Raw genomic sequence first — 24609 nt, 5'->3', positions numbered from 1 at the left:
GATGTGCAGGGTGATTCCCAAGGGCTTAGGCAATGAGGACTCTAGTGCCTAGGTAATGCAGAAGGTGGGGAGACAAGAGATGAATCAGGGAAGTCTTCTTGGAGGAGATGGGATTCAGGAAAGCTTTGCAGATGGGAAGAGCCATGGTCTGCTGGATGTGAAGGGGGAGGTACAGGAAGGAGGGAGGGTGTGTTCACCAGATCAGAGGCTAGAGTTGGCATTTTACGAGAGTCCTGGGGGTACAGTTAGAGGTGAAGGCATAGGTAAGAGACCTGGAAAGTGGAACCATAAAAGGTTGGAAAGATCTGCTTTCGCAGGTTTTGATGATTATATTTTTGCTTGGGGGGTGGGGTAGGGGAGGTCATCCTGCCAATGCCACCCATTAATCCCCTGACAGTGTGGGCTTCCTAGCATATCGCCGCACTCTGAAGAAACCACTGGCCATTTATTTGCTCAGCACCACCCAGAATGATGAATAAATAGGCCTGGAAAGTCACCAGTATAATTTACAGAGTCTATGCCAGTTACCTCTGCAAGGGAATTGTTCTATTAGGAAACTCAAGTATCTCCAGGTCCAATCGACAGTTGGGTTTTTTTTTTTTTTCCAATTCGGGCTTTGGATGATTAATCACCGTTCTCTTATTTTTAGAGTCAGGGAGAGATGGCAAGATTTTTTTTTTTTTGGTCTACTGCCTGCATCACATCTGCATTAAAAAAAATCCCTTGATTTCTTATGCTGGGTTGCTTTATGGTTTTTAAATTGTAGAAGCTACTTGAGGGGACGGAAAGTGTCATTTTCTTGTGTTGCACTTCCCAAGCCCTTAGTTCAGTGCATTGCGAACAGTGGTTGCATAATAAATACCACAACTCTAATAATAATAATTCTGTGTTTGTTAAGCACTTACTACTTGCCAAGAAATAGTAAGTGATTAATAAATGCACATATTCATTATTTTTTGAGTAGAAATATTCATGGTATTTATTGAATAATAATAGTAATTGTGATATTAGTTAATAATAATTATGGTATTTGTTAAGCACTTACTTTGTGCCAAGCACTGTTCTAAGCTGCTGGGGTAGATACAAGGTAATGAGGTTGTCCCACGTGGGACTCAAAGTCTTAATACCCATTTTACAGATGAGGTAACGGAGGCACAGAGAAGTGAAGTGACTTGCCCAAGGTCACACAGTAGACAAGTGGCAGAGCTGGGATTAGAACACATGTCCTCTGACCCCCAAGCCTGGGCTCTTTCAACTAAGCCACACTGCTTTTCTGTTAAGTGCTTTCTATGTGTCAAGTCCTGTACCAAGAGCTGGGGTAGAGTCAAGATAATCAGGACCCACATGGGATTCACAATCTAAGTAGGAGGAAGAACAGGTATTGAATTCCCATTTTTCAAATGAGGGAACTGAGGCTCAGGAAAGTTAAGTGACCTGGCCAAGGTAAGTGGTGGAGCCGGGATTTGAACCTAGGTCCTCTAGTATAGTATTGTAGTGTAGAATAATATTTATTGTGTTATTTATTGTTTTTGCTAGTATGGAATTTATTGTGTTACTTTTTTACCATGTACTCTAATATAGTTTTGATTGTGTTATTTACCGTCTACCCTAGTATAGTATAACTACATTACATAATAATTACACAATACTGTAAATTCATTAGTTGTGTACTCTAGTATAGTATTTATTGTTTATTCTAATATTAATTGTGCCAAGCCCATAGTTAGAGCCTTGGCCTGGTAGAAAGAGCAGGAGACCAAGGAGTCAGTAGACCGGGGTTCTAATCCCAGCTCTGCCACTTGGGGACCTGGGGCAAATCGCTTAACCTCTGTTCCTCAGGTTCCTCATCTTATAAATTGGAGATTAAATACCTGTTCTCTTTCTCCCTTAGACAGTGAGCCCCATGTAGGACAGGGACTGTGTCTGATCTGACTATCCTGTATCCACCCCAGCGCTAGCACTATCCTTGGTACCATAGAAAGCATTTAGCAAATACCACAGTTGTTATAATGAAGAACTGTGCTAAGCGCTGGAGTCGATTGAAAATAATCAAATTGAATGCAGTCCCTTCCCCTTGTGTGGCTTACGGTCTAAGGGAGGGAGGAAGAATGAAGATTTTATTCCCATTTGGCATCTTAGATTTTAACAGACCATCCTCACAGTCTAAGCGGGAGGGAGAATAGTTCTTTTATTCCCATTTTACAGATGAGGAAACTGAGGCCCAGAGAAGCTTAGGGACTCAGCCAAGGTCACACGGCGAGCATGTGGCGGATCTGGGAGGAGAACCCAGGCCCTCTGACTCCCAGGCACATGCTCCTTCCCCTCGGCCCCACGTCTGCTCTGACCAGCTGCTCACAGCTAGTTTGGCTTCTGTCTCTGCCAAGGCTCGGGGCCTCTTCTGGCTTCAGTCTCTTGCTCCTGCTCTCCTTATTCCTTCACTCTGTTTTCACTTCCCGCCCCTCTCCTAGATCTCCCTGGGTAGAGTTCTGCTAAGAATAACTTCGCTCCTTCACCCACGGTCTGGGGCCTGGGCCACACCTGGGTTGGGAGGGGTGGGTGGAAGGGGTGGGGAATTCCAGGAGGGGCAGGGGCAGGTGGAAGCCAGAAGTGAGGAGATGAATTGTGGAGGACGGGCTTGGCGCCCAAACTGCCTCAGGATGTCTCTCCTGGTGGCATCAGTGGTGGCGGCTCCCTCTTGCCTGCAGCCGATCTCTGGGAAAGTCATTTGTGCTCCTCTGCAGCCAACATCCCCGTCTGAGGTTTGTGGCCCAGGCTCATTCTTGATTCGTCTTTCCCTGGACCGGAGCCCGCCTTCCTCCCTGCTGGATGGCCGCTGTCGAGGGCCTCATTTAACGAGGGATTTGGGAGTAAAGGGTTGGGAGGCCGAGGTAGCCCCGTGTGTCCAGGCACTAGCCAGGATTGGAAGGAGTCCCTCTAGAGCAGTGAGCGATGGATGGACAGGGGACACTTGGGGCTGGGAGAGGTGCGTGGCCTAGTGGATAGAACACAGGCCTGGAAGTTGCGAGGACCTGGGTTCTCATCACCACTCCACCACTTGTCTGCTAGGGGACCTTGAACCAGTCCATTTTTCTGGGTCTCGGTTCCCTCATCTGTAAAATGGGTATGAAGACTATGAGCCCCAGGAGGGACAGGGACTGTGTCCAACCTTGTATCTACCCCAGCGCTTAGAACAGTGCCTGGCACAGAGTAAGTGTGTAACAAAAACCATAAAAAAAGCAGTTTGGGAAAGCAGACGCTGACGTTAATCCCTGCCTCTAAGCCAATTTAACACATCTTGAAAGTCGGTCTTCTTGGAAGCGGATGACCAACTGGCCAGCCATCGTCCCTGCCCCCACCCCCTCCCACACAGGATGAATGCCTCCATGGGACACCTAGATGAGTTTTCAGTTCCAACCCACCTTTCTGGCTGGACTTTCTCCGGGTCCATCCGAGATAAGTTTGGAGAGTCAAGGGGCCAGCAAGTTTCCTCTCAGAATTTCCTCCCACAGCCTGGCCCGGTCCCCGAGAGTTATCTGTGTCCTCCTGGGGTGGTGGCGGAGGCAGAGTAGAGTCAGAGGGCCGGGCCAGAGGTCAGGCGGCCTGGTGAAGCCAGCTGGTCCGTGTCACCCCTTGCTTGCTCTGTGCATTCCCAACTTGACCAAGAGCCACGGCAGGAGCCCCAGGCAGCTGCCGGGTGGGGAGCTGAAACTGGGAGAGTGAAAGCCAGCAGAGGGAGAGAAGGCAGTTTAAGGACACAGTATAACAAAGCCTCAGACAAGACTGCCTCCCAGCTGAACCCTGGGAGCCAGCTGCTGAGGACTGAGGACGGACCCGCCCGGCACCCCGCCATCCAGAAGGGAGCGGCTCTCTGAGCAGAAGCGTCCTATGGAAAGAGAGTCGAAGAGGCGAGAGAGAAAACAGTGCCAGGCGCTGCAGACATTAAGTGCAGTATCACACCAGAGGGCATCCATTTTGTGTGCCCACCGTGGCCAGGGCTGCGGCCCCCGCTTGGGCTTCTTCAGTCACACAGGCCAGTGCACTAGTGAACTGCACTGTCAGCAATGTTTTCTTGGATTGCTCAGGAAAGAGGCAGTCAATCAGTCAGTCGTATTTATTGAGCACTTTGTGCAGAGCACTATACTAAGTGCTTGGGAGAATACAATATAACAATAAACAGGCACATTCCCTGCCCACAGCAAACTTACATACATTTTTCTGGGTCACTGGGTTGGGGTAAGATTGGGGCATGTCCTTTTACGATCCCCCTCTAGAGGCCTGTTTCTGACGTAAGCCTTGTTTGGTGACACACCCCTTCCAACATCGTCTGACCTCATCTCTCCATACCTCCGTGGGTCCTGGGAGCCAGGTCTACTGAGGCTTGAACTTCTCAATGGGGTGCTTTTCACGTGGGTTAAGGGGGCGTTTCAGGAGGAAGGAATGGGGTCCCTCTTTGCTGGTCATTTCTTGGGGAACAGGAAGCCTGGGCTGTGATCATCATCGGTGGTATTTATCGACCGCTTACTGGGTGCAGAGCCCTGTACTAAGTGCATGGGAGGGGACAGTGCGACAGAGTTGGTTGACATATTCTCTGCCCACAACGAGCTTATGGTGTAGAGGATGTGATGAGGAATTTCAGAGGTGGAATCTCCCAGCATTGGAATGATGGCAGAGGTGATGGAGGATGGAATTCAGCCCATTTCCCTAATGCTTTTCACCAGACTTTCTTCTTGATTTCTACTGTAAGCCCCTCAGACTCTCCTAAGGCGCATCTACCTGTCCTGTTTAGGCCACTTTGACAGCCATGTTTTAAAGATGCCAAAGTCCTTTGGTTTGTAATGGAGGTGCCAAGGTCCATTGCAGTATTTTCCTTATTATTATCAAAGAGACAGGCAGCTGGTCAACTCTGGGATGGATGTGGTATCCATAGGCATCATCATTGTTATCTTTATCATCATCTTTGTTAAGCACTAACTATGTGCCAGGTGCTGTACTAAGTGCTGGAGTTGATACAAGATAATCAGGTAGGACACAGTCCCTGCCCCACATGGAGCTCACAGTGTACGAGGGAAAGAGAACAAATGTTGACTCCCCATTTTACAGATGAGGAAACTGAGGCAAAGAAATATAAACATCAATATCAAAAATAATATATCTATTAAGCCTTTACTCTGTGCTAAGCACTGTACTAAGCACTGGGGTAGCTGCAAGATAATCAGGTTGGACATAGTTCCTGTACCACATGGGGCTCACAGTATAAGTTTGAGGGAGAACAGGACTTGAGTTCCCATTTTACAGATGAGGAAACTGAAGTCCAGAGAAGTGAAGTGACTTGCCCAAGGTCTCACAGCAGGCAAGTAGTAGAGCCGGGATTAGAATCCTGGTCCTCTGACTCCCAGGCCCGTGCTTCTGCCCCTAGGCCACATTGCTTCTCTCTGGACCTTGCTTCAGTTTCTCCACCTGTAATTTATATTAGTGTTTACCCTGCTTGATTATAAGACAGGAATGATGTCTAACTCCATTGTAATGTCTCAAGTGTTTAATTCAGAGCAAGCACTCAGTAGATTGATAGATTGATTATTAAATCAGACTGCCACTCCTTTCGGAATGACAGGGTTTGCACTTGCTTTCACCAGATCAAGGGGGAAAGCAAATTGCCAACTCTTCAGAGACAATGGACAAGCATCCGTACTGGACATTTGGAAAACAATTTTCAGTGTTTATACTGATGGCATGTATTAAGCGCTTACTATGTGCAAAGCGTTTATACGTCCCGAGTTCCCTTTCCGTATATCGTGAGGACACGTGTGATTTTACAAGAAACTTAATCCACATGCTCTTGCTCGATTTGTTCTTGGAATGCCGCTAGAATTTGATCCCCTCACTTGATTTCAAGGAAATTGTTTTTGCGAGGAAATAGGAAGTTTGGCAGAATAAAATTTGGCCCGAAGATGTTAGAGATATATTTGAAGCTTAGTCTGCAGTTGTCAAGGCTTAGTGGATAGAGCGTGGACCTGGGAGTCAGGAGGACTTGTGTTCTCACTGCAGCTCCCCCACTTGTCTGCTGGATGCCACGGGCTCATGGCTGTAGTTGATCGGCTAAACCGTGGCCTCGTGGAGATGTCCAGGTGAAGCTGTCATTGGAAAGTGCTGGCAAAAGTTTCTGTCATTTAAAGGGAGATGAGTCATTTTCGCCTTGGGTTTTGCCATGGAAGTTCATCGATTACCTTCTCAGCGGCAAGATTTTGGTCTGGGAGCTGTGAAATGCTATTGAATGTGGACACCATGCCACTAGGAAAGAAGTGATCTTTCGAGCACAGGCTTGGGAGTCAGAAGGACCTGGGTTCTAATCTCAGCCCCACCATTTGTCTGCTGTGTGAGCTCACTTCTATGTGCCTTAGTTTCCTCATCTATAAAGTGGGGATTAAGACTGTGAGCCCCATGTGAGACGTGGATTGTGCCCAGCATGATAATCTTGTATTTAGCCCACCACTTAGTGCTGAGCCTGGCTCATAGTAAGTGCTTAACAAATACTACTAAAAAAAAAAGTGATCATTGCCAAATTCTGACAACTTGGCGAGTAAGTTTGTGACACTTTATCTTGGTGTGCCCGGAAGGGGAAATTGTCTGTGTTGGAACAGAATGCACTGAGGTGTATTACGAGACTTATTTTACTGATCCACAATGTGGCCCCCAGCTGGTCTCTGCCCTGGAGCAAGTACTTGATGAAGCAGTGTGGCTCAGTGGAAAGAGCCCGGGCTTTGGAGTCAGAGGTCATGGGTTCAAATCCCTGCTCCACCAACTGTCAGCTGTGTGACTTTGGGCAAAGTCACTCAACTTCTCTGTGCCTCAGTTACCTCATCTGTAAAATGGGGATTAAAACTGTGAGCCCCCCGTGGGACAACCTGATCACCTTGTAACCTCCCCAGTGCTTACAACAGTGCTTGGCACATAGTAAGTAAATACCATCATTACTATTATTATTATTACTTCAGAATTACAGCCGCTATCATTCCCAGAAAAATGACCAGAAAGGAAGTTTCAAGCTTGAACATTTCCTCGTGGGAAGAAATGTATGTCAGTTGTTGCTTGGCTGTCTGATGGCCTTTTCTTTTAGAAGCCCTGTCACCACTTGACTTCTGGGTGACCTTGAGAAAGTCCTTTAATCTCTTTGTGCCTCAGTTTCCTTAGTAAAATGGGAATAAAACATATATTTCATTAATTCATTTAATCATATTTATTGAGCACCTACTGTGTGCAGAGCACTGTATTAAGTGATTGGGAAAGTACAGTGTAACGATAAACAGGCACATTATCTGCCCACAAAGAGCTTACATTCTAAAGGGGAAAGCAGATATTAATATAAGTAAATAAATTATAGATGTGGACATACCTGTTTTCTCTTCTTAGACTGTGAGTCCCATGTTGCACAGATACTATGTCTGATTAGATTATCATGTGTCTATTATAGTGCTTGGAATGTAGTAAGTACCTATTATTATTATTATTATTGTTATTTCTTATCCTATCTTTGTAACATCCCCAGTGAGGTAGGGAAGGGCAGGTGACATCTTTTCCACTTTTTCAGTTAGATGATGCTGCAGTTCAAAATTCAGTTAGTTGCCCAAAGCCCCACAGCCAGTGGCAGGATTGAGGTTAGCACCCAATTCTCCTGATCCTGGTGTTCTTTCTAGCCTTGTATGTGAAGATGATGTAGTGGTAGTGAGTTTTCATCCCCATAGAAGTAGAACACATATTTAAGTTCTGCTTTACAGAGTAGGGAAACTGAGGCCCAGGGAAGTGAAATTTGCCCAACGTCACACAGCAAGTGGCCAAGGTGGGATTAGAACCCACATCTCCTGACCCTCAGCCTGGGCTCTTTTTTATGGAATTTGTTAAGCACTTACTATGTGCCAGGCACAGTACTAATCCCTGGGGTAATACAAACTCATCTGGTTGGGCACAGTCCCTGTCCCATATGGGGCTGACAGTTTTAATCCCCATTTTACAAATGAGGAAACTGAGGCCCAGAAAAGTGAAGTGACATGCCCAAGGTCACCCAGAAGACAAGTGGCAGAGCTGGGATTAGAACCCAGGTCCTTCTGACTCCCAGGCCCGTGCTCTATCCACTAGGACGCACTGCCTCTTTCCATTAGGGTCTGAGCAGAGGAGTCTTTACCTTGGCAGTTGGCTCATGAAAATCAAGATTCTTCCCCAACTGTTGAGACAGCCTGTAGCCTAGTCAAAGTTTCTGGATTTAATGACATTCCTTCAGAGTTCTACAAGCGCACCAGGGGTTCATGCTTTGAATACTGCCTGGGGTTTTTTCCTACATCTGGAAACCTGAGGAAATGCCCCAGGACTTCAAACATTTCACCAGGATCATTATCTCCAGCAAGAAAAGAAGTCGACACTGAGCGTTGTTGGGACACTTCAGAGCTCTTTGTCACTGGCAAGATCCTAGCCAGAATCCTCTCGACAGGCAACTGGAGGATCTCAATAACCAGGGACTCTGTGAATCTCAGCATGGCAACAGTCCAAACCACAGCAGATGTTCACAGCCCCAAGTGGTTAGAAGATTCCAGGGGATATTATTAATTCTGCTCTCCTGTGTGTATGTAGACCTTACAGACCTATTTCACCCACTATTGCATCACCAATGCACTTGATAATAATAATAATTGTGATATTTGTTAAGTGCTTATTATGTACCAGGTACTGTACTAAGCCCTGGGGCAGATACAAGCTAACCAGCTTGGACAAAGTCCCTGTCCCACGTGGGGCTCACAGTCTTAATACCCATTTTACAAATGAGGAAACTGAGGCCCAGAGAAGTGAAGTGACTTGCCTGAGATCACACAGCAGACCAAGGGCGGAGCCAGGATTAGAACCCAGGTCCTCTGACTCCCAGGCCCAGGTTCTTTCGACTAGGCCACGCTGCTTAGGTTAAGGGATCCCCTCTCTAACCCTGCAATCCATCTCTCCCATCTGTTCATCTCATGGATTCAAGGAAATTTCCTACTGCCCCTTCACCTCCAGCAGACTTTCATTTATTTATTCATTCAATTTTATTTATTGAGTGTATACTGTATGTAGACCACTGTCCTAAGCTCTTGGGAGAGTACAGTGTAACAATAAACAGACACATTCATTCCCTGCCCACAGCGAGCTTAGGGTCTAGAAGGACCACCACTCTCCTGTAATCCCTCCTCTAGGAGGTCTTCCCTGATTTCTCACTCATCTCTCCAACTCTTTATCCCTCCCAACTCCCACCTCTATGCCTAACCCAAGCACTTGAGTACTTTCCTTCTTCCCCCTCCTCCACCTCTCAGTGCATTCATTTACTTGGCATCCATGTTTCCGCACTCCTCCAGAACCTCCACCTCTGCATCGAACAGAAACTCCTTACCATAGATTTTAAAGTACTCAGTTACCTTGTACCCTGCACTTATGTCCATATCTGTAATGTATTTATATTAATTTCTGTCTCCCCCTCTGGACTGTAAGCTCATTGTGAAAGGGGAATGTGTCTGTTATATCAGTACATTGTACTCTCCCAAGTGCTTAGGACAGTGCTCTGAACACAATAAGCTTTCAGTAAATACGATTGATTTAGTGTTAAACTCAATTGCTTCCTTCTATCTGTAATTTCGTTTAGACTCTGATTCCCCACATTGATTGTAAGCACCTGTAATTTAGTGTAGGCTCTGGTTCCCCACATTGATTGTAAGCACCTTGAGGGCAAGGATTGTTCTGTCTTCACCTCTATGCAACTCTGATCTGGGCCCGGCCCCGGGTCCAATCATCCCTAAATCGGCCGGATCTCTGCACTGCAGCCCGGGACTCACGTAGACCTGGATACCCGACCTAAAATGCTGAGTTTTGAAGTGATTCCCTGAAATTTGCCATTTCCCATGGCCTGTTTCTTTCTGCAATTAGTACCAAGCAGCCCTGTTCCCTTGGTCCCCAAAGAAGCTCTTAGGAAAAGTTCAAGTAATTAGGCAGACTGGAATGAAAACATGAGGTCCTGAATGTCAGTGGATAAAAAAGCGTTTTACGTTCTGGGCTGGATCTGATTTCTACAAGCTTTAGTTGGGGAATCGCCGAGTTGAGCCCAAGACAATTCATATTATGGAAATACTGGCCTGGAATTTATTCATATCATCAGTGATACTTATTGAGCGCTTACTGTGTGCAGAGCAGTGTTGCATAATGGTTAGGGTACGGGCCTGGGAGTCAGAAGAACGTAGGTTCTAATCCTGGCTCTGCCACTTGTCTGCTGTGTGATCTTGGGCAAGTTACTTCACTTCTCTGGGCCACAGTTCCCTCATCTGGAAAATGGTGATGAAGACTGTGAGCCCCATGTGGGACAGGGACTGTGTCCGACCCAATTTGCTTATATCTGCTGCAGCGCTTAGTACGGTGTCTGGCATATAGCAAGCACTTAACAAATACCACAGTTATTATTATTATTTTTATTATGCACTTGGGAGAGTCCAGTACAACTGATACATTTCCTGCCTACAACGAGCTTACAGTCTAAAGGTTTGTGTTGTGGGGGTGGCAGTGAGGTCACAGGTAAGTGACATCTCACTAATCAGGACTTGACACTCTTTTTAGAGTGGAAGCTCCTTGTGGGTAGGAACCATACAGTGTGTTTCTGTTGTACTTTCCCAGGCCCTTTAGTACAAATCATTAAACTCATTGTGCGCTTGGTAAAAAATAATAGTGGTCATATAATGATGATTGTATTTTTTAAGGGCTTACTATGTGCCAAGCATTGAACTAAATGTCGGGGTAGATTAAAAAATCATCAGGGCGGGCACAGTCCCTACCCCCATAGGGCTCGATGTTGAAGTGGGAGGGAGAGGATGTATTGAATTCTCATTTTACAAGAGGGAAACTGAGACACAAAGCAGTTAGATGGGTTGCCCAAGATCACATCGGAAAGAAGCGTCAGAGCCAGGATTAGAATCCAGGGCCTCTGGCTCCCAGGCCTGTGTTCTTTCCACTAGGCCCCACTACTTCCGTAACTACAAATAGCATTACTATGACCAGCACAGTAGATAGAGGGACTCAATGGTATTAGTTGAGCATTTACCCTATGCAGAGCACTGTACTGAGTGCTTGGGAGCAAGTGCTGAAAGTCTAGAGGGCAGAAGTGCTTTAGTTGGCCTGTTGGGTCTGGAGTTCAGTCATTGCAATAGGAAGGGCAGAAGCCTCCCAGGTTCCTCAGCCACCTCTGGGTTTCTTCCCATCATTGCATGTCCATTATCCCATCCTGCCTTGCACCTCCATGGCGGGAAAGTAAGACAAAGCAGCGGCACAAGGTCTCCACGAATGCAGGCCGTGGGGAAGTCCGAGGCCTTGGCTACCACTATGGATTCTGAACCACTGGAAGCCTGAAATTGCGCTCCTCTCACCACAGGAGTCAAATGCTTTTTTGGTTTGCTTTGATTCTGTGGGTATGTGTACTGGTCTTTGGTTATTTTGGGTCCTTCTATGTTTGCCACCAGTCCCCTCTCCCCATTTTATTCTTAGAGTATGAGCATCCCCTCTCCCTAACAAGAGCAGGGACCTAATTCTCACCGGTGTATTCTTTCCCAGCACCTAGTACACTGCACACCAAAAGCTCTTAAAAAAGAGATTCTACTACACGAAAATAAATTAGACAGGAAGTGGCCATACAGTATAAAGATAGGTAAGTCCATAGGGACTGTGAGTGAATACCCAAGTGCTTAAATCAATTCATAGATCAGTGGTATTTATTGAGCATTTACTGTGTGGTGGTTGGGAGGGTAATAATAATAATTGTGGTAATTGTTAATTGTTTTCTCTGTGCTAGGCACTGTACTGAGTGTTGGGGTAGATACAGGAGTACAGTATAACAGAGTCGATAGACATGTTCCCTGCTCACAGTGAGCTTAAAGTTTAGAGGATTCAATTGTATTTATTAAGCATTTACTGCAAAGCATTGTACTAATCACTTGGGAGAGTACATTATAAAGTGTTAGAGTGCTGAGCAGGGGGTTATAAAGAGAACTCTGATCCAGTCAGGTCCCCAAATCCAGCCTTGTCTTGGGCCCAAGATAACCCCTGATCGCTTGCAGACTCAAACGGAAAATCCAGTCACCATTTCAAACTTGAGCAGCGTTCTTTCTCAAACTCCACAGGCAGGAGGCTTATTTTCCATTCTCAGCACTGGCTTTGCACCAAATTCTGCTGAATCTAAAGGAAACCTTCTGGGCTCTAAGAGGCTCAGGATCTCCGCCAAGGAGGCCGGTCGGTTCTTGTTATGGGCATGGGTAGAGTTCTGCCCAAAAGTGCACTCCCGAGGGCCTGCATGCTAGCTAACCTCCATATGAAGGAATACACTAAGATCCTTTGTTCGCCCTTCCTTTCTCAGACAGATCATTCTTGGATTCAGCTCAGCTAGCAAAATAGCCACGTCTTCTCCAATTTTTTCCTAAGGAGGCTTAGGTGCTTTTTGAGAGAGCTTTTCAGTGAGTGGTTAAATTAAGTGGGTACTCCTCCTTTCTTGATTTTCTTCAGTCTTGCTAAAATTTCTTACGCCTCTTTCCTCTCTCTCCTCTTTATTCTCTTCTTTCTTCTTTTGTCTGTGTCTTCTCTGTCCTCTCCTCTTCTCTCTCCATTTCCTCTTTTTTTCTCTCCCCTCCCCTTTCATCGTTTCCTTTCCTCTCCACTCTCCTTTCCATTCCCACGCTTCTCTCCTCTTCACTCTATCCTCTCTCCCCTTTTCTCTCTCCTCTCTCACCTCTCCTGTCTTCAATCTCACTCCTCTCTTCTCTCCTCTCTTTCTTTTCTCTCTCCTCTTCCTCCCTCCTCTCCCCCCTTGCACTTCTCTCCTCTCCTTCTCCTTGCTGCCCTCCTCTGTATCCTCTCCTGTATCCCAAATTCTCTTCTCTTACGCTTCCACACACACAAACATTTGTATATATTCACACACAGACACACACAGGTACACATTCTATATCTGCTGTATCCTCTCCTTTATCCCTTATTCTCTTCTCTTACCCTTCTCTTAAGAAAATATAAGAACATATTCACATACACGTACACACCCACATGAACACATTCACGCAGTCATATACGTATGCACCCACATATACACATGCCTCCTACTATTTTGTTTCCTTACCATTCATGCCCATATTCTGGATCTGAGTTCATGACCCAAATAAGTTTAATTCTGTCATCGGAGCTGGTCTATTCCTGAAATGCCAGCTGGGCTCTGGGAAACTGTCCTTCAGGAGGGTTAACCTTGTCATTGCCTGTGGGCACCAGGGCACATCAAATGTCTCCTTTGAGCAAATGAACAATCGACTTGAGAGGGAGCCATGTTTGATCTTTTTTCCTTTTTTTAATGATATCTGTGAAGCGCTTCCTGTGTGCCTGGGAAATGAGTTAGAAGCATGGTGGCCTAGGAGAAGCAGCATGACCTACAGATAGAGCATGGTCCTGGGAGTCAGAAGAACCTGGGTTCTAATCTTGGCTCTGCCACTTGTCTGCTCTGTGACTTTGGGCAAGTCACTTCACTTCTCTGGGCCTCAGTTCCCTCATCTATAAAATGGGAAATGGGACATGGACTGAGTCCAACCTGATTAGCTAGGATCTACCCTAGCACTCAAAACAGTGCCTGGCACATAGTAAGCGCTTAAAAAATATTATAAAAAAAAAGAACCAAAGAACCATTCACTCGCTCCTCCATGTTGAGTGGGGATGGAAAATCCCCTGCCACGCTGACCTGGGAGGAGGCCGGACCGTCTCATGGGAAGCTTTGTTTATCTTGGTCTTAAGATAGCATTGTGGTTCTTCATAAAACTTCACCCCAAAACCACTTTAAAAACATGCTAGTGGATAATGACTTGTTGAACAGACTAATTGTCGTAGCCAAGTAAGAGTCCAGATCTTTGGGCCAAACCAAATCATCCGGAAACCTCCTTTTCTATTCGAGCAAATTCCAAGCCATTTGGGTGTCCAGGTTGCAAGCTTGTTCTGTTCAAACAATGCCATATGAATCTCCTGGCCCAGTGATTTCATCCCATTAGGTCCATTTGATTGCAAGCTCCTTGAGGACAGTGGGAAGAACCCCAGACTTGGAGTCACAATCTGCCACTCGCCTGCTGTGTGACCATGGGCAACTCACTTAACTTCTCTGGGCCTCCGTTTCTTTCTTTTCTTTTAAATGGTATTTGTTAAGTGCCTACTAGGTCACCTTACCATGTGCTGGGGTCAATACAAGATAATCAGGGTCGACATAGTCCCTGTTCATTCATTCAATCGTACTTATTGAGCGCTTACTGTGCGCAGAGCACTGTACTAAGCACTTCCGCATGGAGCTTACAGTCTTCATCTCCATTTTACAGATGAGGCACAGATATGTGAAGCGACTTGCCCAATGTCACACAGCAGATGAATGGCAGAGTCATTCATTCATTCAATCGTATTTATTGAGCGCTTACTGTGTGCAGAGCACTGTACTAAGCGCTTGGGAAGTACAAGTTGGCAACATATAGAGAAGGTCCCTACCCAACAGCAGGCTCACAGTCAAGAAGGGGGAGACAGACAACAAAACAAAACATATTAACAAAATAAAATAAATAGAACAGTAAATATGTACAAATAAAATAGAGTAATAAATCTGTACAAATATATATACAGGTGCTGTAGGGAGGGGAAGGAGGTAGGGCGGGGGGATGGGGAGGGGGAGAGGAAGGAGGGGGCTCAGTCTGGGAAGGCCTCCTGGAGGAGGTGAGCTCTCAGTAGGGCTTTGAAGGGAGGAAGAGAGCTAGCTTGGTGGATGTGCGGAGGGAGGGCATTCCAGGCCAGGGGGAGGACGTGGGCCGGGGATCGACGGCGGGACAGGCGAGAACGAGGCACAGTGAGGAGGTTAGCGGCAGAGGAGCGGAGGGTGCGGGCTGGGCTGTAGAAGGAAAGAAGGGAGGTGAGGTAGGAGGGGGCGAGGTGATGGATAGCCTTGAAGCCGAGAGTGAGGAGTTTTTGCCTGATGCATAGGTTGATTGGTAGCCACTGGAGATTTTTGAGGACGGAAGTAACATGCCCAGAGCGTTTCTGCACAGAGATGATCCGGGCAGCAGCGTGAAGTATAGATTGAAGTGGGGAGAGACAGGAGGATGGGAGATCAGAGAGGAGGCTGATGCAGTAACCCAGTAGGGATAGGATGAGAGATTGAACCAGCAGGGTAGTGGTTTGGATGGAGAGGAAAGGGTGAATCTTGGCGATGTTGCAGAGGTGAGATCGGCAGTTTTTGGTGACAGATTGGATGTGAGGGGTGAACGAGAGAGCAGAGTCGAGGATGACACCAAGGTTGCAAGCTTGTGAGACGGGAAGGATGGTAGTGCCATCAACAGTGATGGGAAAGTCAGGGAGAGGGCAGGGTTTAGGAGGGAAGATAAGAAGTTCAGTCTTGGACATATACCGGGATTAGAACCCAGATTCTTCTGACTCCCAGGCCAGGTTCTTTCCACAAGGCCATGCTGCTTCTGATCTGTAAAATGGGGATTCAATCAATACTTGTCCTTCCTGCTCCTTAGACTGTGAGCCCTGTGTGAGACGGGGACTTTGATGATCTTGTATCTACCGCTTAACAAATAACACAGATATTATTAGGACAATTAGATGCCATTGTTTCCCCCTTTGAACTTGAACTCTAATGGCTAGTTTGGTGAAGAACGGTGCCGTTCTAAAAGCAATCTCTGCTGGGGCTAGAATGCCAGAAACACCCCATTAGCATGAGAGAAAAATATCACTGCCGGTGTAACAACTGCTCTTATTAAATAGTGTTCGGCCGGTTGGGGAAAATTGAAATTGACTGGCACGTGGAGACCCTTACCAGAAAGATTCATGTGGCTCAAGTGTGAGTCTCTTTGAGGCTTATCTCTACTGGCAGGTGGCAATCCAGCATTTCAATCAATCAGTCAATTGAGAAGCAGCATGGCCAAGTGGATAGAGTATAGGCCTGGGAGTCAGAAGGACCGGGGCTTCTATTTCCAGCCCTGCTAACTTGTCTGCTGTGTGACCTTGGGCAGGTCACTTCACTTCTCTCTGCCTCAGTTAACCTCATCTGTAAAATGGGGTTTAAGACTGTGAGCCCCATGTGGGACAGGTACTGTGTCCAACCTAATTCAGCGCTTAGAACAGTGCTTGATACATAGTAAGTGCTTAACAAGTACCATCATCATTATTCACACGTGAATGATAATATGGGAGGTTCAGCCCTAAGAGAGAGAGTGACCCAGAACCCGCCCAAGCCCGTCAGTCGATATGTCTGCTTCTATATGGGGAGTTGATTCATGGAAGATGATGTCGTGAGAACGACGGCCCTTGGGATGGAACCAGGATGACTCACTTGTCTGGAAAAAGAAGGGGCAGTTAGGATGGGGAAATAGAAAGCTGAAATGATGGCTGGCTGGGATGAATTCCTTTCCCTGAGCATGGCAAGCAAGGACTCAGTCATTCAATTGTATTTATTAAGCACTTACCATGTACACAGTACTGTACTAAGCACTTGGGAGAGTACAGTATAACAATAAACAGACATATTCCCTGCCCTCAGAGAGCTTATAGTCTAGAGAACTCACCGAGATTTCCGGTGGAGTGATAGTGAAGATTTGTCTCTCGATGTCCCTGAACATAGTTCGTGTTCCACAGATCAACCGGGGTCTATGTTGGTGTCACTTGGGTGTAGATACTAGGGGCTGGGTCATCTGGGGATTATTTTACCTCCTGTTTGAGTTTAACACTGGCCTAATTATTTAATTGTAGTATTTGTTCAGCACTTACTCAGAGCCAAGCACTGTACCAGACACTGGGGTAGATACAAGATCATCAGGTCCCACATGAAGCTCACAGCCTAAGTAGGAGGGAGAACAGGTATTAAATCCCAATTCTACAGATGAGGGAGCTGAGACACGGAGAAGGTAAGTGGCTCACCCAAGTTTACACAGAAGACAGTGGGCTTCTCGTAGCGGAAGAGGAGTCAGAAGAAGTAGGGATTGACTGCCTTAATGTCGAGTTGGGGTCTCATAGGATCCCAGGCATGTACCCTAAAATAATAATTGTGATATTTGTTGAATGCTTGCTATGTGCCAGAAACTGTACTAAGTGCTGAGGTGGACACAAGCAAATTGGGTGGGGCACAATCCCCATCTCACATGGGGCTCACAGTCTTAATCACCATTTTCCAGAGGAGGCAAGTGAGGCCCGGGGAAGTTAAGTGATCTTCCTAAGGGCACTCAGAAGACACGTGGCAGAGCCGGGATTAGAACCCAGGTCCTTCTGACTCCCAGGCCCTGGTTCTATCCTCCAGGTCACGCACCTCCTCCAAAATGCATCCCACCCTGCAAAGTCGTCTTTGAGACCAGTCTGAGAATTCATTTCAGACAGGCCTGGGATTGGGACCGATCAGATCATCTCCGTCTCTTCCCCAACCCCTAACACACTGCAAAGTGCTTAGCAAACACCACCCTTAGTACTCCTTTTTATTCAGCCTCACCCACAAATAGAAGATCTCTCTGTCAATTTCATTTTCTTTGGATTCCAAAGACAGCTCTATGCAAGTATGACATACATTCTTTTCCTCTTAATGATCTCATCTCGGAGAAGCGCGGCAAAAACACCGGTAAATTCCAGTTAATGGATCACCGACGCTCGCGAGTTAATCTGGCGGGCCTCCGTCTTTAAGTTTTCCTTAGAGTTTGGTTAGAAAGACAAGCTCTGCCTGCAGCATCAACGGGCTGCAAAAAACCTGGACAAGCAGAATCTGCAGGCAAGAAACCTGGCCGAAGATGAAAAGCCTGAGAGGGGTGGGGAGACGAAGGAATCCTATGTTTTAGACTCAAATTCCAAAAAGGGACCCTTGAGAAAAAGTAGGAACTTGGTTGGGAAGGGGCCCGTTTGCTTTCTGGAACAGAAATCTGAGTTTCCCCAGCCAACCCTCGTTCTCACTCATTGGCTGGTGCTTTATTTTACGGGGTATTTTCAATGGAAATACCTTTTGTAGCTTTGAGTCTACCTGGGACCAGGCAGCCCCCAGAAGCCAAACACTTTGTGGGATTTGCCCGGTGTGCACAAAGGATTTGTGGATAATAATAATAATAATAAGAAGAAGAATACTTGTTAAGCACTTACTATGTGTCAGTCATTGAACTAAGCACTGATGTAGATTCAAGACAACCAACCTTGACACGTGCCCGGTTCATACAAAGGGTTTGTGGGAAATAGTAGTAGTAGTACTTGTTAAGCACTTACTATGTGCCAGGCACTGAACTAAGTGCTGGGGTAGATTCAAGACAAGCAGCTGTGATACACATCCAGTCCCATATGGTGCTCACAGTCTTAAGTGGGAAGGAAAATAGGTTTTGAGTCCCTATTTTAATAATAGTAGTAATAATGTTTGTTGTATTTGTTAAGCACTCATTCTGTGCCGAACACTGTTCTAAGTGCTGGGGTAGATACAAGATTATCAGGTCCCACATGGGGTCAAGATAATCAGTTTGGACATAGTCCCTGTCCCATTTAGAGCTAATCCCCATTTTATGGATGAGGTAACTGAAGCCTGGCGAAATGGAGGGATTTGCCCAAGGTCACACAGCAGGTAAGTCATGGAACCGGGATTAGAACCTTGGTCCTCTGATTCCCAGGTCAGGGTTCTTTTCACTAGGCTAAATATGCTTATAACTTATTTCTCTGATCTGTTCTTGGAGCTTGGAAATTTTGAGATCAGCACACCTCTCTGGATGACGGACTTAATATCCGACTTTTCCACCCACCTCTCAAACCCTGTTCCGTTCCGTAACTGCTTTGTCCCTGGAGCTGAGAATTTAGAACTCCCCATTGAAGTCTGTCTGCTACAGACTTTAAGAGAGGCCAATATCACTGCGGAGCCCTGCCCTCATGGAGCTTAAAGGAGTCTGGAGTTTAACTTTCCATTAGGCTCAGTTTAAAGAAGAGATGATGATGGAGGGGCCATACTCAAAGTTTGAGAAGCAGGGTGGATAGAGCATGGGCCTGGGAGTCAGAAGGACCTGGGTTCTAATCCTGGTTCAACCATTTGTCTGCTGTGTGACCTGAGTTAGGCAAGTCACTTTACTTCTCTGTGACTCCATTACCTCATCTGTAAAATGGGGGTTAAGACTGTGAGTCCCACATGGGGCAGGGCCTGTGTCCAACCAGATTAGCTTGTTTCAACCCCAGCGCTTAGTACAGTACCTGGTACATAATATATGCTTAATCGATACCATTAAAAAAAATTTTACCCTGGGCAGAGAGGGACCCGTGGGTTCACTGGGTAGAAAATGCTGAAAAGGCTAAATAAGGAAGAACAAGTAGAAGAGGCAGATGGCCAAGGAGCTGGAATTCAGGGTTTTTTTTGTGGTAGTTAAGTGCTTACTGTGTGCCAGGCACTGTACTAAGCACTACGTTAGTCCTTGTCCCTCAAGGGGCTCACGTAATAAGATGGAGGGAGGAAGATTTAATCCCCATTTTACAGATGAGCGAACTGAAGCACAGAGCAGTGAAGTGACTTTCCCAAGGTCACGCAGCAGGCAAGTAGGTTCAGATAGTGGAGAAAATATTTCAGAAGGCTTGTAGTGAATGGGGAATGAACTTAGAAATAATTGAGTAACAAAAAGTAAATGACCAGGGAAGCAGTATGGCCTAGTAGATAAAGCACAGGCCTGGGAGCCAGAGGACCTGGGTTCTAATCCCAGCTCCACCACTTGCCTGCTGTGTGACCTAGGGCAAGTCACTTCATTTCTCTGTGCCTCAGTTTCCTCAAATGCAAATTAGGATTCAGTATCTGTTCTCCCTCCTACTTAGACTGTGAGCCCCCTGATTAACTTGTATCTACCTTAGTACTTAGAACAATGTTGACATAGAGTAAGCGCTTAACAAAACTGTAAAAAAAACTTGATGAAGCTGGGAGTAGTACCCAGGTCATATGGTTCCCAGGCCCGTGCTCTTTCCACTAGGCCATGTTGCTTCTGTTTAACATCCATGTAGAGTATTATAATGTGGTCCATGTTCAGTTGATAAAATGCAAGATTGATAGACTTCTCAAGTTGGTGCTTGGTCTCACAAAGCCACTTAATTGGATCCAGTTTCTATTGCCTGAGGACTCTTTGGGGTCAAGCTGATGGCAGAGACTCAGCTACCACGGGATTGGATGAGACTGTTCTAATAATAATAATGGTGGTATATGTTAAGCACTTACTGTGTACTCAGCACTTTACTAAGTGCTGAGGTAGTGCTGGGGTAGATACAAGATCATCAGGTCAGACATAGTCTCTGTCCCATATGGGGCTTGCAGCCGAAGTAGGAGGGAGTAGGATGTAATTCCCATTTTACAGTTGTGGAAACCGAGGCCCAGAGAAGTTAAGTGAATTGCCCCAGGTCACACAGTAGGCAAGTGGCAGAACAGGATTAAAACCCAGCTCTTTTGACTCCCAGGCTTGGGCTCTTTCCACTAGGCCAGGCTGCTTCAACAAAGTCAAAAGAAAGTTGCCTGGCAAGATTTTGAGTTGTTAGAGGACCCCGGAATTTGTCTCAAAGAGGTATGATTATATGGGGTACAAATGTTGAAATCTAAGGTCTTTCTGTATTACCTAGACACTTGGATTTGTACCCTTGAAGCACTTGAAACTCACCCAACTCTGAGCCCCACAGAACTCATTTACATGACTGTAATTTATTTTAATGTCTGTCTCCTTCTCTAAACTGTCAGTTCTTTGTGGTCTGGGAACATGTCTACCAACTCTTGTATTATAAGCACTTAGTACAGTGCTCTGTACACAGTAAATGCTCAATAAATAGCATCGACAGAAAGATGGGAAACATTCACTCAGTAGTTCTGTTCACCCAGGTGCCTCATGAGGTGGTGGAGAGAGGGTGCAGGGGGCTAGAAAATGGAATCTTCCTTACTCAATTAAAATGTAACAGGAGGTATTTAAGCTGCATATTGAAACTTGGTTGATTGATTTAATTAAAAATTCATGGCTCTTTGGGATTGTTCCTGGCTCAGGATGCTTTTGGAGTCAGAAATAATCATTTTATTCTTAGAGATGGTAGAAAGACCAAGACGCCAAGGAGGTAGGAATGTGTGAATGAGTAGTGTCGTGAAGGAAAATCTTTCTGAGAGTTTTTCTGTGGTATTTGCTAAGCGCTTACTATGTGCCAGGCACTGTACTGAGCATTGGGATAGATAAAGGTTTGCAGGGACTGATTCTAGTAGTAATGATGGCATTTATTCAGTGTTTACTATGGGTTTGGATAGCTACCACATTGAGATTGGTCACTGTTCCTGCCCCACACTGGTCTCCAAATCTAGATTTTCCCCATTGTACAGATGAGGAAACTGAGGCCCACAGTGGTTAAGTTATCCGCCTAAGGTCACACAGCAGGCCAGTGGCAGAGCCAGGACTAGAATAATAATAACAGTTATGGTATTTGTAAAATGCTTACTGTGTTCCAGGCACTGTACTAAACACTGGGGGAGATACAAGATAATTGGGTTGGACACAGTTGCTATCTCACATAGGCACACACTCTTAATCCCCATTTTACAGACGAAGTAACTATGGCACAGAGAAGTGAAGTTACCCACCCAAGGTCACACAGTAGACAAGTGGCGGAGTCGGGTTTAGAACCTGGATCCTCTGAATCCCAAGCCTGTGCTCTTTCCACCGGGTCACATTGCATTCCAGTGTTGAAATGGGCCAAGAAAATAGCCCAGACCTCTAGCTGATCTATGTGACAGTGTCAGGGTGATGTCTCAAAAGATCTTCCAAACATAAGGTAAAATCAGTAGCCTTGATGTAGAATCACCATCACATCAGCTGAATGAACATATATTACCTAGTGCCAGAGAACTTGAATTAAAAGGTCAGGGTCCCCCACCTTGACCTCTAGGAAAGAAGGGAGCAAGAACCTGAAGTCAGGGTTTTCTCCTGTTCTCCTGCCTGGACCTCATGCTTTTTAGAGACATTAAGGAGGGTAAGGGTTTTGGGGCTGGTTTTGAAATGGTAAGGGATCATTCCTTGGGAAAAATCTGTTTGCATTTCAAAAATGCCAGAGCCAGTTTGGTCTCTCTGCCTATTGTACGGAGGGAGGTGAAGGCCCAGGATATGTTAACTTTCACCCGGTTTAGGGAGGCTTTCCTTCTATTTGAGTTGTAACCGGGCCCACAGACACAGGCCCCCAGATCAGTGGCAATTCTGAATGCTGTGGAGACGGAATTCAAAAAGTTAACTAAAATCATATAACTGTGGCATTTGTTAAGCGCTTATTGTGTGCCAAGCGCTGTATTGAGCTCTAGGGAGAGGTGGGATAATCGGTTCAGATATTAGTCACTGTCCCACATGGGGTTTATAATCTAAGAAGAAGCAACGTGACCTAGGGGAAAGAGCATGGGCTTGGGAGTCAGAGGACCTGAGGTCAAATTACAGCTTTGCCATTTGCCTGTTGTGTGACCTTGGGCAAATTCCTTAACTTCTCTAGGCCACAGTTACCTTATTTGTAAAATGGGGATTCAATATCTGGTCTCCTTCTCCCTTAGATTTTGAGCCCCAGGTGGGATAGGGACTGTGTCCAACCTGATTATCTTGTTATTATCCCAATGATTAGTACAGCATTTGGCACATGGTAAGTGCTTAACGAATACCACAATTACTATTATTGTTAATAATAATGCTAATGTTAAAATTAATGATCACAACTACAGGTGGATTGAATTTTACATGTTGCCTCAACCCCACATTGCATTTGCTCCTTTCATCCACCACCCCCTTCTTTAGTTCTCTCTCCCTCCTTCCTATCACCCAGTTGCTCCTGAAATCCCACCCCATCGATTGAAAAGGATTCCCCATCATATCAATCTCCCAACCCTCCCCTCTGCCACTCCTCCCCTCGTTGAGAGATGTGCCGATTCTCATTAAATTAATCAATGGGTTTAATGTTCAATTCTTTGTTACGTTCTAAATGGTCCAGTGTCATGATGAGCTGCTTAGGTAGTTACATCTGTCTAAATTCCCCAGCCGAGGGGCCAAGCACAATTAACTGCCTGATGATTGTGGGGTTTAATCCGATTAGTTGATCTCTGACAGTAGCTCTTGATTAATTCAAGGCAGGGGTGGAAAATTACTTCTCTGGTCTAAAGCCAGGATTTTCCATTCAGTGGTTGAAATTCATGTCTCAGAAGCCCCCCTTGGGCAAATTTAGGATGACTGTTTCCCAAGCACTCTCTTAGTGCTGGAATGAAGACAGAGATTGCCTGTTGATCAGTCAATCAAGAGTATTTATCAAGTGCCTACTAATCAATCAATCAATTGTGTTTATTGAGTGCTTACTGTGTGCAGAGCGCTGTACTAAGCTCTTGGGGAGAGTACGGTAAAACAAGGTTGGTAGACATATTCCCTACCCGTAATGAGCTTACAGCCTAGAGGGGGAGACAGGAATGAATATAAATAAATAAATTATGGGTATATGCATAAGTGCTGTGAGGCTGAGGGAGGGGTGAAAAAAGGGAGCAAGTCCAAGTGCAAGGGAGACACAGAAAGGAGTGGGAGAAGACGAAGTGAGGGCTTAGGGAAGGCTTCTGGGAGGAGATGGACCTTCAATAAGGCTTTGAAGATGGGGACAGTAACTGTCTGTCCGGTATGACGAGGGAGGGCGTTTCAGGCCAGAGGCAGGACTTGGGTGAGAAGTCAGCAGTGAGACAGATGAGATCGAGGTATAGTGAGTAGGTGCACTGGGTGCTGTACTAAGCTCTTGGGAGAGGTCAGTAGATATGATTCCTGTCATCGAGGAGTTTACAGTGTAGCAGAGGAGGAAGACACTACATTGACATATAGATTTAAGGAAGGAAGAGGGCTTAAATAATATGACATCTCAATGCCGTAGGAAGTGTTAAGTACACAAGTGCCTAGACACTGGAGAATACTAAAGTGATTGTTGGAGGGCAATCTTGGAGACTTGGAGAGACTTGGAGACTTGGAGAGATGAGAAATTGATCAGGGAAGGTTTCCTGGAAGAGATGAGAGGAGGGCTTTGAAGATGGGGAAAGAGGTGATCGGTCAGATTTGAAGGGAGAGGGAGTTCAGTCAGGGGAAAGATGTGGGGAAAGGGCATGAGCAAATGGTGGTGGGAGAGGCGAGAATGAGGAATGGGAGACCATTGGAGGTTTCCAAGGAGTGGGGGTGTGTAGGCAGATTGGAGTAAGGAGTGGAAGGGGGAAGGTTGGAGGCAGGGAAGTCAGCAAGAGGCTGATGCAGAAGTGGAGGTGGGATATGACAAGGATACAAGTATAAATCGCTTAATACAGATAGTAAGAACACAGTAAATACGACTGAATTGAATGAATCTTGACTGGCGTGTTTTGGAGGAAGAGGAAGGGATGATTCTAGATATCCCGAAGAAGAAAAACTGGGCACAGACTAAATATGGGGGTTGAAAGAGAGGAAGGAGTCAAGGATGATGCCAAGATTGTGGTATCGAGAGGTGAGGAGGATGGTGGTGTGGTCAGCTTTGATGGGAAAGTCACAGGGAAGAAGAGGGTTTGGGAGAGAAGGTGAAGAC

General features: G+C 46.0%; 1 protein-coding gene across 1 annotated transcript in view; it reads left to right on the top strand.

Annotated features, from left to right (window-relative positions):
- The window catches only part of ADAMTS2 (ADAM metallopeptidase with thrombospondin type 1 motif 2), a 143650-nt gene that overhangs the window by 62276 nt on the left and 56765 nt on the right, over positions 1 to 24609 (top strand).

This window comes from Tachyglossus aculeatus, chromosome X2 (genome assembly GCF_015852505.1).
Source record: "Tachyglossus aculeatus isolate mTacAcu1 chromosome X2, mTacAcu1.pri, whole genome shotgun sequence".
In the NCBI taxonomy this organism is placed as follows: domain Eukaryota; kingdom Metazoa; phylum Chordata; class Mammalia; order Monotremata; family Tachyglossidae; genus Tachyglossus; species Tachyglossus aculeatus.
The sequence above is the reverse complement of the archived record's forward strand: the minus strand, read 5'-3'. Positions and strand labels throughout refer to the sequence as shown.